Source organism: Procambarus clarkii, chromosome 53 (genome assembly GCF_040958095.1).
Source record: "Procambarus clarkii isolate CNS0578487 chromosome 53, FALCON_Pclarkii_2.0, whole genome shotgun sequence".
In the NCBI taxonomy this organism is placed as follows: domain Eukaryota; kingdom Metazoa; phylum Arthropoda; class Malacostraca; order Decapoda; family Cambaridae; genus Procambarus; species Procambarus clarkii.
This window is the reverse complement of record NC_091202.1, coordinates 28,222,235-28,235,624: the sequence shown is the minus strand read 5'-3', so window position 1 is coordinate 28,235,624 and position 13,390 is coordinate 28,222,235. Positions and strand designations below refer to the sequence as shown.

Here is a 13,390-nt window from a genome sequence, read left to right as displayed (position 1 = left end):
CACTTCAACGTAATGTTTATCTCTATGTTCTTTTGCTATATTATTGCAATTTTGTGAAGAAGTTTTTGGTATATTCTTTAGCGATTCCTGAGTGGTGATATTTTTTAGGTGAACTCTCCCAGTCGCTTTCTGTTCACTGGTCTTAAGGACCAACTTCCTGTGCTTGCAGCCCTGAACTAAAGCTCTCAGGAAGGGATTAAAACCAATAAACTGAATTACCTAGATGCAAAATTATTTGTTTAAGAATTCAAATAAAAAAGTCGAAATACAACACTATTGAGACATGAAATTTAGGATTAAGCATATGGAGAAACTTACTACAATGCCGTAGCGTCTGATTGAAGGTGAAGAAATGATCAAATGCATGCGTAAGTGTTTATAAAAAAAAAAATTCTTAAGTAACTTACATTCTTTCTCAAGGTGCTGTATACAATGTTCTGCTGAACATTACATACAGCAGAACATTGTATACAGTACCATGAAAAAGGCTGGAGGGTTACATTTTAAAAATTAGTTTTTTTCAACTCAAATATAAATTCGGTTTTTCCTTTACTTTCACTATACATATTATCGGCTTTTTGAAAACTGAAATAATAAATTACCCTTACGAGGGTTTTTAATAATTAAGATGTATTATTCTTTCTGAAATAAATGCATTACCCTCAACTTACATCACAGATTATGGATTGGCAGAGGAAGGAGCTCGCTATACCCTCCTTCACAGAACATTTGGGGATCAGGTCTGAATATATTACGATCTTGGAGACAGAGCAAATACCACACATCTCCCTCGCCTCACGCAGGCAACCCATCCCCCTCCCCTCTACCGTATTCTCCATTAGATCTCTCTTAAGTGTATTCTGCTCTTTGTCCAACTCTTGCGAGCGTTCTCAGGTCTTTCCAAGAGCCGTATGGCGGTAGCAGAAGAAAGCAAGCACTACTGAATTTTAATACTGAATCTATTTGAACGTCGGGGGCAAGTAGATTTTTAGTGGGAATACAGTATAACAATATATTTAATGATCGGAAACTAGGCATTTAAGAAAACACTGTGTAACGCTATACTGGATCCCTGAACCACTAGACACATAAGGGGAAACACAATATAACACAATACTGGATCACTGGACCATTAGACCCAGAGAGGAACACAGTATATCAACATACTGGATCACTGGACCATTAGACCCAGAGGGGAACACAGTATATCAACACACTGGATCACTAGACCATTAGACCCAGAGGGGAACACAGTATATCAACACACTGGATTACTGGACCACCAAGCACCTGACAGCACTGAAGAACAGTGAATACTGTCAAACGCTGTAACATAACTACCTTTAAAATGCATCGGAGAAATAAAGCGTCCGTAAACTGAATATACAATTGTTATTGACTCACAGCCGGACGCAAGCACAGTCAAATTAATAGTTCTATCTTTTTTACATTCACTAATCGAGAAAAAATAAAGCTTTTCAATGGTATATCGTCTCTCTATATTTCTTTGGTGTTTTTTTGCTGGAAACTAGTAAAAAACAAAAATTCATCGCACATAATTGATTTACAAGCACGTTTCGGTGCGTCCTAGAGTACCCCCCTTGAATCGTAAATGGGTGCTCATCACCCTTGAATCATTGAATCGTGGGAAGATGCGTAGTTGTCTTGAATCGAGGAAGGGTGAGAATCGTGGCTGGTGGTGATGGGAGCATTTTTGATGCTGTATATTGGATTGTTCAGATTCTATAAACTATATTAGACACGGGGGGCCTATAGTTGAGTCTATAGGATTTCATAGATTTCAGTCACGTTCACCTCACTGTCTGCAACGTTCATTAAATGATCGACATTTAATAGAATTCATTGTCTTTTTCTTAGTGAATACATTCTAAATGTATATTTACATACCTCCCTTCGTATACATCCTAAATGACAGCGACCTGTTCAATCTCTCAATCTCTCATTGTGCATATCCTCAAGTCCTGTATACATGTATACATGTGGATATACTCCCACATACAGATATACAGCTTGATGAACCAACTCAAGAGAAATGGTCGGTGCCCGCTATTGAACTCTCCTCTCGTAACGTACTGACTGGGAGGAAATACTTGCAGGAAACGATGACACGCAATCTGCGCTGGTTGAACCCATTCCAAGCGTTGGTAAAATATTCATGAACCAGTGTTGGGAAGTGTGTGTTTTGTGTGTGTGTTTGGGTGTGTGTGTGTATGTGTGTGTTTGTGTGTGTATGTGTGTGTGTGTGTGATGGGAGAAGGAGATGAATATCCAGGATTTTAAATCTCTAGGTCACCTTTTGCAATGATTTTCAAATATGTAGTTTTTTAGTGTTTTTTAATTTTAAAATTGTGTGTGGAATTGGCATCATCGTGATCTAGATCATTGCAATTGTATGCTGTTTCCTTTTCAATAGGTGTATTGTCTCGGATATATTTGCTTTATCTAGATTTCTAGCATTCATTCATTTCCTATTGAGCTTATATTTATTGCAGTTATTTTTAGATGTACACTGAAATTAGTATACTCACTCTCTCTCTCTCTCTCTCTCTCTCTCTCTCTCTCTCTCTCTCTCTCTCTCTCTCTCTCTCTCTCTCTCTCTCTCTCTCTCTCTAGCTCTAGCTATAGCTCTCGCCCCCTCTCTTGGGTAAAATAATGAGTGGAAATTCAACATTGGTTGTGGAATATAGTTATGTTTACAAAATACTGTGTAAACATATGAGGAATTCCTCATAAAGAAGAGAATGGGAAACACAGAACCTTTTTTTTTTGTCCAGAAATTCATTGAATCATAAATGGTCGGCATTCGTCCATTAAGTGATTGAAACAAGTTGGTATTATTATAATGGAGCATGCATACTATTACATTCACTCATGTATGCATGTATGAACACACACACAAATACACACATACACACACACACACACACACACACACACACACACACACACGCTCACACACACACACACACACACACACACAGGTGACACAGATTAAGCAAGAAAGAGAGGGCTGGGCGGACTGCATTTTCTTGGATTGTCGGAAAGCCTTTGACACAGTACCGCATAAGAGGCTGGTACATAAGCTGGAGAGACAGGCAGGTGTAGCTGGTAAGGTGCTCCGGTGGATAAGGGAGTATCTAAGCAATAGGAAGCAGAGAGTTACGGTGAGGGGTGAGACCTCCGATTGGCGTGAAGTCACCAGTGGAGTCCCACAGGGCTCTGTACTCGGTCCTATCTTGTTTCTGATATATGTAAATGATCTCCCGGAGGGTATCGATTCATTTCTCTCAATGTTTGCGGACGATGCTAAAATTATGAGAAGGATTAAAACAGAAGAGGACTGTTTGAGGCTTCAAGAAGACCTAGACAAGCTGAAGGAATGGTCGAACAAATGGTTGTTAGAGTTTAACCCAACCAAATGTAATGTAATGAAGATAGGTGTAGGGAGCAGGAGGCCAGATACAAGGTATCATCTGGGAGAGGAAATTCTTCAGGAGTCAGAGAAGGAAAAAGACTTGGGGGTTGATATCACGCCAGACCTGTCTCCTGCAGCACATATCAAGCGGATAACATCAGCGGCATATGCCAGGCTGGCCAACATACGAACGGCATTCAGAAACTTGTGTAAAGAATCATTCAGAACTTTGTATACCACATATGTCAGGCCAATCCTGGAGTATGCAGCCCCAGCATGGAGTCCATATCTAGTCAAGGATAAGACTAAACTGGAAAAGGTTCAAAGGTTTGCCATCAGACTAGTACCCGAGCTGAGAGGTATGAGCTACGAGGAGAGACTACGGGAATTAAACCTCACTTCGCTGGAAGACAGAAGAGTTAGGGGGGACATGATCACCACATTCAAGATTCTGAAGGGGATTGATAGGGTAGATAAAGACAGTCTATTTAACACAAGGGGAACACGCACAAGGGGACACAGGTGGAAACTGAGTGCCCAAATGAGCCACAGAGATATTAGAAAGAACTTTTTTAGTGTCAGAGTGGTTGACAAATGGAATGCATTAGGGGGTGATGTGGTGGAGGCTGACTCCATACACAGTTTCAAGTGTAGATATGACAGAGCCCGATAGGCTCAGGAATCTGTACACCTGTTGATTGACGGTTGAGAGGCGGGACCAAAGAGCCAGAGCTCAACCCCCGCAAACACAACTAGGTGAGTACAACTAGGTGAGTACACACACACACACACACACACACACACACACACACACACACACACACACACACACACCACACACACACACACACACACACACACACACACAGAAATAGGATGAGTTGAATAAGTTTAGGTCATTAAGTTGACCTAAAGGAGCAAGAAAGAGCTCACGAGTTGGTTGTCGTTAATGGTTGTAATAGTTCAAAGGTCACGGTAGGGAATATAGTTTGTTGTGGCTCAGCTACTAGTATTACCTAGTGGTACTGTGGGGTTGTTACCTCTGGGTGTTGTGGGGTATTCCTGGGTGTAATTGGAGGTGTTGCTAGGTAGCATTGTGGGGGCTTTAGCTGTTGGTGTTTTGGGGTGTTATTTGCTGGTGTTGTAAAGTGTAAGCTGTTGTGTTTCTTCCAAGGTACTGTGAAGTGTTAGCTGATGTTGTTGCTGGTGTTATCTGCAGGTGTTATGGAGCATTATCTGGTGATGTGGTGTCTGGTGTTGCTGTGGGTGTTACTAGTTGTGTTGCTCGAGTTTAACTCTTTGTGTTTTTGCATCTATACCTCATCACTCGTTGATCAATAGATTGGTAAAGCTATTTTCTTAGCAGTTTTCAGTTCCACAGTAACCAAATGTGATTTTACACGTAGAGTTTTCCTCCAGTTCTTCTCACCTAGTTTGTTCAATATGCTTTCCTAAATACTCTTTCGTCAAAATATTTTCCTCAATTTATTTTCTTGTCATTTAGGCTCATTTCATAATAATGATTAAGTTTATTGTTTACCTGATCGTTCGTTTGCCATATAGATGGTCGACATTTACATGAGAATATATCTGAGGATTTTGTACATTGTTAACATATCTCCTGTGTGTCTTTTTTCTAATAACGAAAACTATTATTTAATTTAGCCTTCGTAGATGTCACTGCTTTGTTATTTCAGGGGCCATCTTGGTGGTGAGCCCATGGACTGGCCTTCTTTATATTTTCATCTTCATCACCTTGTACTTAGTATAATTGAAATCAAATATCCACATTCTTGATCAGTATTGTATTGCGACATATTGTTTTGCTATTTTTTGCAGTTGGCCTCTATCCTCTGCTTAAAAGGAAGAGGGTAGATGCCTATGTTGACCCTTGTGGGTCTAGCCACTTGTTCCAACTGAAACTTCATTCTCTAACCATTACTCTCAGTTCTCTGTCAAGCAGTTACTCCTTTTCTTACACCGAAAGCTGGTTAACCGTCTTGCGGACTAGTCCTTTTTAAGGAAAAATTTCGAGTTTTGCTGGTTATCTATTCTCGTTGATTTTTGGGATAACTGGATATGTGTTGCAGTTGAAAGTATGGAGAGGAAACAGGCTTAGGCATAGAAAGTTCATTATGGTATGGTTTTCTCTGTAAAATGTTTGAGAGGGATTTTCTTTCCTAATATAACACATACACTTTTTACTAATAAAGTTGTGTTTTTAACTATTGTTTTATTCTTTTTTCATGTTTGCCTACTCTGTCCAAAGTCTTCTTGTGGGATATCATGATTATATTCCTATAGTATAATCCCATGCGTAGTTATCGTAATCTTGAGCTCAAAGTCTTAATGTAACCAGCGTTTATACTTAAGATCACTGTAAATATGTCCTTCTCAACATCACACAATAAAGGTGAAATCTTCCTAATGAGGAGTTCCTCTAAATAAAGGTGTTGCATTATCATGCCAAAGTTATTTTCAGGAACGGTAATAAAATATTGGTCTGAGAGGTTCTTTCACTTCAAGAGAAATATTCTTGTCATGGAGAAGTTTTCAGTAAAGCAGAACTGTCTTAATGTAGGTGTGCCTTCATAATAAGGAAAGTATTTGGCATCTACAGTCTAGAAAATATAGTTTTTCATTTTTAAAATACGATCAAATTACTGAATTGAATAACTAAATCTCGTTGGATGAACATTTAATCTATGGATGGACTGGATTAAAATGAATTAAAATCAGAAGGAATCTACCTATAAATTTCCTAGGTAGATTCCTAGAATCTATCTAGGAATATACATATATAAATTTAATTTATATTTGAGAAAACTGATGTTTTTAATAACATGACATGAAAACATTTATAAATGTGCCTTTAGGCATAGCCTCAGTTGAGCAAGTACAGTTTGTGGATGGGATGTAGGAAGCCTTTAGCCTTCCTCAGGGAATTTGGAAACTAGGCAAAGTTTGGTGAAATTCAATTCAATTGCGCCTGAATGAACAGTTAAAAGAATAACGCATAAACTTTCAGTTACATTCTATGATATATTTTGCAGTATGTATTCACCGATTGAATTCTATTGTTAATATTGACGAATAATTCAACTGTTGATATATGTGAATAATTCTACTAATGGATTGAACGTGTCATTTAGTCCAGTATTTTTCTTTCTATATTGTTCTTCAGGAGTCCCTGGTTTTGTGGTGGTGTTGAATGCACTCCCGAGTTGCAATTTTTAATCCGTATAACAGCTTCAACATCCGTTCAGTTGGATATTAAAGCATTAAAGCTTCATTATCCATTCCATTTGGATTATCCTTCTGGAATCCATTCCAGATTGCCATTCTAAAATACTCTCATGTCACTCTCAAGGTGACGTAGCATCAAGCTTTGATCGTTCAAGCTGTGACAGTCGGCAAAAGGCACATATGTAATTTTTTTTACATTTATCGGTTACGTATATTACGTAATGATGAATCATCATTGTTTACTATGATGGTAATAATAAAATATTATTATTAGCCTATATAATATGGTTTTGCGCATAGGCCTAGGTGCTCAGTTCGGTGTTTTAATATCTTTTGCAAGAATTTGTGTTTATTTGTCAGAAATGAAGTTAAAAAAAAGAGGATGGCAATGAACAATTGGAAGTAAACTAAGTTCATGTTAGGAAAGATCTGAACGTAATCACCTACGAGCCTTTGTGAACGGTTTTTCTCATCAACAGGAAAGGAAAATGGGAGGGGGAGAGCTGGCTTAAATAAACACATCCAGATATATTCACTTAAAAGTGTACTCCGCTTGTACACATTATGTGTCAGTATATACACCCATACCACACTTAATTTCTTGAATAAGTTGAGGTATTATAAAGTATTCTTGCTGCTTTTTTCAGTAAGATATTATGACGGGTTTAACTACACTACCGCGAGTGGCAGACCTTAAGCCAACTGAAACTGAATTGAAGAGCCGTCCAATTTACTGAGGACACGTTTTCTGAGGGTATCTGGGTACAGGCTTATGATTCTGAACATTGGTATATCGTGTAGCACAGAAGACAGGTACGGTACAGCAGCTTAAGCTGAGCTGTAGGAAGAGACCTTTGAACATGTCAACAAGAATCAGAAATTATCTACTATTGTACCTCCCAATAAAAAAAATATAAATAATACCTCTGTTCAACTTTTTGAAACATCAATCAGACGGGCTTAGTGCATGCGTAAAAATAAACGATTTTAAAATTTGTTGTATATGCTATTAGTTTTATACGCCATGAGTTTGACTTTCATGCATTAATGATTGTATTTACGCATATAATTTGCGTTTCTGAATTGATGACAGTTAAATTCACTCTATATTCACAGTTCATTAAATTTAGCTCCCAAATTGGCTGTTATTCACTTGATGCCACAAACACTCGTTTCAGCGCTGCGATAGTTCTGAGTTTAATTTACTTTGGGATCTGTATTTACCTAAATATTTGAATTTTTTACTCTGATGGTCATACAACTGTGCAGTGTTGCTTTGTATCATACATGTATAATACGCATTAATGTTTTGTGTGATCAACACACGTATTATGCATTGTTGTTCAGGATGATCATTCATTCAATGAATTGTTGATTTGTTTGATATATATACACTCAAACAACACTCATACAGACTTACTTAGACAATGTAATGAATTCCAATTGCTATTTTCCCTGGTTTTCTTATCAAATTTATATGTGGCACTAAATATTTTATCTAATCTATTAAATTTATCTATGCCAGTTACTCTGAAGAAATTTCTGGTGATATCTATTTGTCTCCTGTTCCCATTTATGCTCCTTTGTTGTTCTGCTTCAGATCCTGAATCTTTATTCTGTCTAATTCTTCATTTCCCTTTAGAATCTTACATGTCGTTAACATGTCTGTCTTATTTATTTTTTCTTCTACTAGTGAATGTGGGTTATCCGGCTTTGCCAGGGTCTATCTGACTGTCTTCCCACTTTTTCTTTACCTATCTGTATCTCTCTCTTTCTTATAGCTATCACTATCTAACGCTCTCTCTGTGTCTCTGACTTTCTATGTCTCCACTCTACGACCCTCACTTCCTCCTAGCTCTTGTCTCCCGTTCTTTGCCGTCCTCATGAAGCACTGAGACGAATGCATTAGTCTAAGAAGCTTTACTTTTTCTCAAGTCGTTACAGAGAGGAATTTTCCCTTCATGGTCTAAGATCAATTCGGTAACCATTTCTCAGACAAACTCGGCAGCTATTTTATTTCAGTTTAGGGAATCTTACACTCCTCATCTGCCACAACTCTTCTCGCTAATTTTGTATCGTCTGCAAAGATCGACATATAAGATTCAAGTCGTGTAGATAGGTCATTTGCATAAATGTGTGTGTGTGTGTGTGTGTGTGTGTGTGTGTGTGTGTGTGTGTGTGTGTGTGTGTGTGTGTGTGTCTGTGTGTGTGTGTGTGTGTGTGTGCTCACGTTGTTGTACTCACCAAGTTGTGCTTGCGGGGGTTGAGCTCTGGCTCTTTGGTCCCGCCTCTTAACTGTCAATCAACAGGTAACAGGTGTGTGTGTGTACTCACCTATTTGTGCTTGCGAGGGTTGAGCTTTGGCTCTTTGGTCCCGCCTCTCAACAGATCAATCAACTGGTGGACAGATTCCTGAGCTTCTCGAGCTCTATCATATCTACAATTGAAACTGGGTATGGAGTCAGCCTCCACTACATCACTGCCCCATACGCGTACCACCCGTGTTAAAAAGTTTATCCTTATCTACTCTGTCAATTCCTCTGAGAATTTTGATTTCTGTAGGTAGTAATCATGTCTCCTTTTACTCTTCTGTCTTCCAGTGTCGTGAGGTGCATTTCACGCAGCCTTTCCTCGCAACTCATGCCTCTTAGTGTGAGTTACTTAGTGTGTGTGTGTGTGTGTGTGTGTGTGTATGTGTGTGTGTGTGTGTGTGTGAGTGAGTGTGTGTGTGTGTGTGTGTGTGTGTGTGTGTGTGTGTGTGTGTGTGTATGTGTGTGTGTGTGTGTGTGTGTGTGTGTGTGTGTGTGTGTGTGTGTGTGAGTGTGTGTGTGTGTGTGTGTGTGTGTGTGTGTGTGTGTGAGTGAGTGAGTGTGAGTGTGTGTGTGTGTGTGTGTGTGTGTGTGTGTGTGTGTGTGTGTGTGTGTGTGTATTCACCTAGTTGTGCTTGCGGGGGTTGAGCTCTGCTCTTTCGGCCCGCCTCTCAACTGTCAATCAATAAACTGTTACTAACTACTAAACTACTAATTATTTTTTTTCTCTCACAGACACACACACACACACACACACACACACACACACACACACACACACACACACACACACACACACACACACACACACAAACACACACACATACACACATCCCCAGGAAGCAGCCCGTAGCAGCTGTCTAACTCCCAGGTACCTATTTACTGCTAGGTGAACAGGCACATCATGTGAAAAAATCTCTGCCGATTTGCTTCTGCCTCTGCAGGGGATGTCTACCACATATACTAGCATTACGAACCCAGAGCGCTGTCCACTCAGCCGCGAGGCCCTCCCCCAACCCCCAGTGTGTGTGTGTGTGTGTCTGTGTCGATGCGCATGTGCGTATGTGGGAATATGAATGTGTGGTGTGTGTGTGTGTTTGTGTGTGTGTGTGTGTGAGTGCACGCACGCGCGCACGTACGTGCATGCGTGCGTGAGACTATTAATTACAAGCTGGCTTTCACTCTTACCTTAATTAATGTGATTATAATGGATAATACATAACACCATTTATTAAATAAAATATAGGCCTATCGTCCGATTAACCACATTTATACTCACACAAATATATCGATTGGCTAAATTTCACAGCATCCCTTCTGTGGTATCCTTGAGGATTCGAACCTGGCTCTGCCTGAGTGTCTATCCAGGGAAGCCACTCTGCCAGCCAAGGATAAAATGTTGTGGGTATGGCATCAGAGATAAACATTAAAGCTGTGAGATAAATTTCTGCAGATACATATAGATAATATCTTTGATGTTGACCTGATTAGTTGTAAAGTTTACCTGGCTAAGAGTTCTGATGTAAACCTGGGTAAGAAGACTGTGGTAGACTTGGATGAGGTAGTCTGGTAAGTGATCCAAGGTAGATAAGGTACACCCATCTTGAGATCATCTTGAGACGATTTCGGGGCTTTAGTGTCCCCGCGGCCCGGTCCTCGACCAGGCCTCCACCCCCAGGAAGCCAGGAAGCAACCTGTGACAGCTGACTAACACCCAGGTACCTATTTTACTGCTAGGTAACAGGGGCATAGGGTGAAAGAAACTCTACTCATTGATCCTCAATGTATGTAGATTCCGTAGAACTCTTGACCTAGGCAAGAGTTCTAAGGTAGATGTAGACAAAAAGTTCTGAGGCTGGTGGCCAAGTGTTCCTTGTCAGACCTGGACAAGAGCTCTGAGAAAGACCGGAGCAAGAGTTCTCAAGTTTACAAGGAGACAAACTCTCAGATCTCACCTGCTGGTTCGCTCAAAACTTCCTCTAAATTGCTTGCTGTTAGTGCCTTTTCCACAAGATTTTTACCTTGTAAATTTTTACTCGGAATATCTTTTAATACAAAAATTATGAAAACTCTTCTATGCAAAGGATGTGAATTGTTCGATAGGTACTGAGCGTTCGTTCTTCTGAAAATGTTCAGAATGTGTCGAAGCTTGATTTTATCAACTTTGATTTACACTATGAAATATATGTCTCCTACGCGCGTACGCAGTAGAAAGGACAGTTTTAAATTACGATCAAGAACTGGTATCTAATAAATTACCAGGACTTTACAATATAGTATTGCTGTATATATCAAAATATCACTTTTTTCTTCGTGGTTTTAAACTTAACAAAAAGTTTCAAGTACAAACAAAAAGTTTTCGAACCTCCTTATAGGCACAAAGTGTGGTTTTACTGATGCTCAATTAGCTAATGACACGATCGCGAAGCTATAAGTGAGCGAGCATTTGCTCTGGACGAGGGTGAGAGAGACGGGGATAACAGGCGACCGACTGTTCCAGTTGCCAGGAGCACACTGATCTCCAGACTCCCAGGAACCCAAGATCCCACGCTGCCGGCACTCTCTCCGCGCTGCCAGACGTATAATTGTGGGTCCTATATATATATATATACATATAAATCCTTCATAGGTAACGGAAGTATACAGGATTTACATACGGGAGAGATGCTGGAAATAATAACTATTTCACAGTTTTGCGAGTAAATTAGTTTAGGCAGAGCTTGGGGTTGTGGGATTCATGGATCATCTCATCTCTTAGGTAGGATGCTGTTTTTCTCCATAGAACAGAGCTCTCTAAAGTCTCACACTAATCATTGCCCCACCTAGCTACAACCGTTCTCTCTTCCACAACACCAGCACATCTCCTCAACAACAACAACACACCCCACCTACCCTTTTCCTCCACAATAATCACTCCTCCCGTTACGCCTTCTCCACAACACGAGATCAATCACCTGTGCCAACCACACAACAGAAAGAACCATAATCTCTACAAATCACATTAATAGACAACATTTTCATTTAGCTTCAAAACTCCATTCCCGTATTTTTAAACTCACGTAGCCCTGTTACAAACATGGGTAACATGTTGTGACGTACAACAGCATAGGTACAACATGTTGTGACGAAGCAGCTAGGAGCCGGGGCAACAGCTCTATGGTTGTTATTTTATCAACCATAGAGCTGTCAAAATTGACTATTTCTCTATGTCACTGAGTCTGGTCTGGGAGCTGGGGCGGCGATTAAGAGCATTCCACTGATAATAACATTCAATGAATATATATATATATATATATATATATATATATATATATATATATATATATATATATATATATATATATATAATATATATATATATATATATATATATATATATATATATATATATATATATATATATATATCCATGGGTACCACCTCTGGTGCCAATGTGGGGACCAATAGCCTCGGAGAAGAAAATAAAAAGTATTCAGAGGAGACCTTGTGGTTTCTCACTGAACACTAATATTATCCTCTCCTACCACCCCCTTTCTTTTGTATGTACATATATATATATATATATATATATATATATATATATATATATATATATATATATATATATATATATATATATATATATATATATGTAATTTAATTCAAATTAAATTTTAGCGCTCCTTGTATTTCCGATAAATGTTCACATTTGCATATGTAATTTTGATCAGCGTTTTTTACGATGCAATTAATACTGGGTTTTTACCCCTATTCAGATTTCACATGATTATTTTTGCAGTTTTCTCTCTGTTGATCCTGTTTTAATGCAATTGTTTTTTTTTTGTTTTTTTTGCCTCTCATAATATTAGCTTCAATTTTTCTTGATAAGGTCACATAAACTATTTATTAATGTGTTCTGCTTTCCATCTATTAGATTCTTTGATAATACTTTTAATATGATCAACAATAGAAAGGTGCTAGATATTATATATGTGGAATTTCAGAAAATATTTGATAAAGGAATTTATCCACGATTACTGTTGATAAATAAATGAGCATTATATTACCGACAATGAGCTCAGTTGAATAAAAAATGTGCTGTATTTCTGGAAACAAATTACGTGTTGTTTTAAATGGAACTGTATCAAGTTAGACCCTAAGATCAGTCTTGGTACCAGTTCTCTTCTTGATTTAAATAAATGACATCGATAATGGCTCGTACTGAGTTCAAAATCGATGACCTTATTGATGCCGATAACCCAACATTAGACAATAAAGCTAGAACACTAATAGCAGCAGAGATTACAATCCAATTCCACTTACCTAGTTTAACCTAACTAACGTTACACCTTTCAAAAAAATCGTTTAACTGAATGAGAGTTTAATGAATGAGTGTATTGAATGAATAAGTTTAATGCTC

The 13,390-nt window shown here is 38.6% G+C and overlaps 1 protein-coding gene across 1 annotated transcript in view; it reads right to left on the bottom strand.

Moving 5' to 3' along the window:
• Nucleotides 1-11,490, bottom strand: part of LOC123767147 (neuronal acetylcholine receptor subunit alpha-7) — an 84,210-nt gene extending 72,720 nt beyond the window's left edge. The window contains exon 1 of the mRNA XM_045756683.2: nt 11,357-11,490. The gene's annotated coding sequence lies outside the window, so the exon portion shown is untranslated. The remainder of the gene's footprint in view (nt 1-11,356) is intronic.
• Between the last annotated feature and the right edge of the window lie 1,900 nt (nt 11,491-13,390).